General features: G+C 31.6%; 1 protein-coding gene across 3 annotated transcripts in view; it reads right to left on the bottom strand.

The window, feature by feature from the left end:
* Nucleotides 1-4,714, bottom strand: part of TMEM135 (transmembrane protein 135) — a 240,799-nt gene that overhangs the window by 27,240 nt on the left and 208,845 nt on the right. The window lies entirely within an intron of this gene.

The following is a 4,714-nucleotide window of genomic DNA, read 5'->3' as shown; positions in this document are numbered from 1 at the left end:
AAAAAAAAAAAAAAAGATGTGAGATGTGGCGGTGGCTTCCAATTTGGCTCAAAGGTTTTAACTTCTGAGTAAACCCAATCAGATGGGATAACAGAGCAAGGGTAACACAGTGGAGCTGAGAGCCTGGAGAGAGCGAGAGCACACAGAGAGATCACCAAGCCCTGTAACTCCCTTCTGAACTGTGTATTCCCTTTAATTGGTGAAGACTCAAAATAATGGCAATTAGAAAAAAAATAAATACTCAGATCTGCACTAAAACATTTAAAGTTTTTAAAATAGGAACATTCTACATTAGTATTACTGGCTTAACTTTTAGGTCTGAGAACCTCGCTAAAGAAATCTTAGGTACTTGGTATCAAAATCCCTTGGAGGAAGTAATAAAAATTTGTGATACAACTATGCTTTAATATGTGTTAATTTTTAAACACCAAATATACTTGGATAAAAAGTAAAATCTCAATTTAATTGGGTAATTCTTCCTGTATGTCTTATAAGTTAAAGGTCACAAGGGAAATACACAGAAATATAAGAAAACTATATCAATTTTAAATGTACAGATCGTCACTAGAGGACATATAAAACCTCAGAAAATAATTTAATGTATGGACACAGAGATGTTTTAACAGTTAAGAATTCATTTCAATTAAGCAAAACGGTCTACTTTGCGGTCATGTTCATAATGATAAATGTAGCCACAGAAGTTAGCTTACAAAGTACATAATTATTTACTTCACATAGAAAGGATAAAAGCAAAGAATCCATGTTAAGCTAAAAATGTGGATGGGAAAATTATAGCATTTAAAATTCTTAAGCTTATCTTTTTCCATCTGAAGAAAGTATTTCTCAGTAATTCAAAACCCATAATTGTACAATTTCTACATAGGTGGGGCTGTGAATGGGTAGACTAGGAGTCTATTGACTGGAAAACATAAAACAGTAGATAAATTAAAAGATTATATACACATCTGGGGACAAATTTGGCCTTGGTATGTTATTGTTTAAATATCACCATTTATCTATGTTCAATGCTGGGTCTAAATCAGTTGTGCATTTGAGACTTTAAACAATAAATTTAATTGCATACAAAACATCAAGAAGCAGATTTCAAATATAAAAGGGCATATACAAATGAATTTACAATTTCATTATGATGTGGGTTTTGTTCTGACAGAAAAACTCTGTGGGAAGCACTTCATATTGATAAAGTCTTCCCATGGATTCTAAAGGGGTTATTCTTTCCATTCATGTGTGTAAGGTCTGTTAATGTAATTGAGGGTCAGATGTCTCCGTCAAAAGAACAAAAAGTAATTATTCCTATAAAAGGAATATTTAAAATAGTAATACTGTCCTGCACTTTGGCATCAAGAGTATTGTCTGTGACCAAATCTAACCATGAAACACTATTGTAATCTGTGTTAAATGTAAGAAAAGTGATGAAACATAAAGATTTCCATAAAGCAAACACCCTCCTGCCTTATAAGGTGCCTCATCAGTAGTTAGATTTGGTTATTATAATGTAAACCAAATCATATTTTACATCTACACACTAAGTCTCACTGACTTACTCAACAAACATTGACTATGGGCAATCACTGGGTTAGGTACTAAGGATGTAACTGTGGTAACAGAGTCCTGCTTTCATACATCTGACACATCTGGTCAGGAAAACACACACACACACAAAGACTAAATACCTCATGTGGTGATAAATGTCATGATAAAAGCCAAAGCAGGATAAGCAGGAAACAGGAATGGTGCTGGGCCTTATTTTACATACTGTGGCCGGATGTGGCCGAGCTCTCTGAGAAGATGATATATCTAATTATATTTCAAACTCAGCACTGGCAAGTTTTCTTGATGATTGGAATGTAAGATACAATAATAAATTGTTAATAAATAACTTTTCATTCAAAAAATAGTAGAATGAAACATCCATTTTTTTTTAATAAAAAAGACTAGAGAAAGAACAGTTTTGTGGGAAAAAATGTTTTGTTTTGGACACGCTAAGTTTGAGAGACACATTCACTAATGAAATGGAAATGTTAAGGAAGCAGCCAACCCTACAGGTCTAAGGCAGAAGTATGCTTATCTAGAAGTAGTGCTTAAAATCTGTGGAATTAGAAACAATCATGTAGGAAATAAGTGTAAGTAGGGAAAATATCCAATGACCAAGTATATATTTGATTCCTCTGTAATTTATAATGCAAACAAAAAAAACTCTATAGAATAAAAAAATTTTTTTCACATAAAATTATTGTCCAAAATAAAGTCTCGTTTTAAAAGAGAATATAAAGATAATACACTAAACTGATGTATACATAAATTTATCTATTATTCTATACAAATGACATGAAATCGTATGATTCAAATTATAATTATTGCATCTTTATATCTGTAGAGTTCTGTGCTGAGACAAAGTATTATATAAAGTCTGGAATGACAAAGACAGAAAAGAATTTGTAATGTTTAATACTATTTTTACTTTAATATCAGATGCTAATAGTATGAAGGGACCTCAAAAAGACAAAAGCTTTTTCAAGTAGAACTGTAATTGACAATCAAAGAAATCATTTTGTTCGCAAACATTGATTTGTTGCTTTATTTCCATGAAATTACTGCCAAGATATACTTTTATCTTTACTACAACATTGGACCAGCAGATGTCACCAATAAACAGTTCTTGGAAGAATGTACTGACTTTCAATGTGATTTCATTATCAAGCATTTTGTTGAATGCTTTTTTCTTAAAGCATATGTGGGCATTTAAAATGCCAATTCAGCTAAACTGCTTTAAATTCCCTAGGTAAATATTATTATATTAACATTTACAGACAAGTGATGTTCCTGTTTCTATTATCTACTATTTTATATTTATAAAATCTTTATAAACACCCTATCATGTGCCACAAAAATTTTTGATTATATAAACATGCTGCTTCATTGTGGTTTCCAACAAATTGAACAATGAGATCTACTTTGATAACTAATATTTTTTTGTTAACTCGGATTTCAGTCACAGGGTAAATATAATGCATAAAAATGGACAAAAAAAGATTTATTCCTTAAATATCGTGAAAATATTTTATCAAGGTAGAGCTAAGTGCAGTTAAAAGACCCTTGCTATTTAGAACCTCACTGGTGGCACAAGGGTTAAAGTCTCAACTTTATCAAGCTATCACTAGGCACTGCAGTATCAGTTCTACCTTCAGCCAGAGGTGACCCACATAGTGCAGCAGACTTCACCTGTCCTGCCTACTGCTCCCCTTAGCAGTGTATTTCAGTAGATATACCTTTTCCACACTCCATTCTGTCTCTGGTGAATTCTCTCACCCCTGTATTTCTGGTCTACACCTCAGTTCTTCTATGTATAAGTAAATAAATAAATATATTTTTAAAAAGACTCTTACTATGAATGATATAAATGCAAGCCATAATTTCCCTACCAATCTGGAATAAATCACTTAACTTTATGACTGACCTACACTGTACTAAAAAAGTGACAGGAAATAAATGACTTTCATAATTATCTGATTAAATAATTTCTAATTCTAAAATTTGACCATATAATTTAATTTTTTAATTCTAGTACTAACATTATACATCATAATGGAAAAATATTAGAAGCCATTGATATTACATAAAAAAGAAATGACCTCACAAACTTTGAGAATGAAAAAACATAAAAATAAAATTTTGATTTGTGGTGAGATTGCTGGTTGCTATTAATATTAAATTTGCTTATTTTATTCAGTTTTCTTAAGGTTAGGATTTTATCTTGTATGACTGTAAAAGCTAGAACTGCCATTCTATGTTGACAAGTAGTAGTGAAATTTGAAGTCCTTTCTTGTACCAGGTCTTACAGGGAAAGTTGTCTTTTACCATTGAGTATGGTATTAGCAATAGATTTGTATGTTCTAGCCTCCTCTGGCTTTTGGGTTTTGTTTTTCATAAATTGATGTTTAATCTTATCAAATGCTTTCTCTGTATCCACTGATATAACCATATGAACATTATCTTCCATTTGTGCATATGACAAATTACATTGATCGATTTTCAGGTGCTGAATCATTCTCGTGTCCATGGACTATCTCCCACTGGTCATGATGTATTGATCCCTTTAATGTATTGTCCAATTCAGTTTGCTACAGTTTTGTACATTACATCCACCAGGGATATTGGTCTGTAGTTTTATTTTTTTATGAGTATGTTCTTAACTTTTGCCATCAGAATGATGTTGGCCATATGAAGTGTGTTTAGGGGCATTCACCTGCTGTCAATTTTTTAGAAGAATTTGAAAAGAATAGGTATTAGTTTCTTTTTGAAACTACCTGTAAAACCACCAGATCCAGAACATTTGTTTTTATTTTGTGGGGACACTTTTCAATTTTAGCTTGTTTATGGTCTGTTCAAGTTTTTGTTTCTTCCTGTCACAGTCTCAGAAATAAACCTATAAGAAATTGTCCATTCCTTAAATATTATTTGATTTATTGGCATATAAATGTTCACTGTAGTCTCATGATCCTCTGTATTTCTGTAATACCTGTTGTTATTTCTCCTTTCTCATCTCATATTCTATTCATTAGTTTTCTCCCTTTTTTCCTTTGTGAACCAAGTAGGTTTGTTTATATAGTTTACTTTGTCAAAGAACCAGTTTTCACTTTCAGTACACTTGGATTGTCTTTTTTACTCCTATTTTGTTTATAACTGCTTTATA

The sequence above is a fragment of the Condylura cristata genome, unplaced genomic scaffold, assembly GCF_000260355.1.
Source record: "Condylura cristata isolate star-nosed mole 26May11 unplaced genomic scaffold, ConCri1.0 scaffold00015, whole genome shotgun sequence".
NCBI lineage: Eukaryota > Metazoa > Chordata > Mammalia > Eulipotyphla > Talpidae > Condylura > Condylura cristata.
The sequence above is the reverse complement of the archived record's forward strand: the minus strand, read 5'-3'. Positions and strand labels throughout refer to the sequence as shown.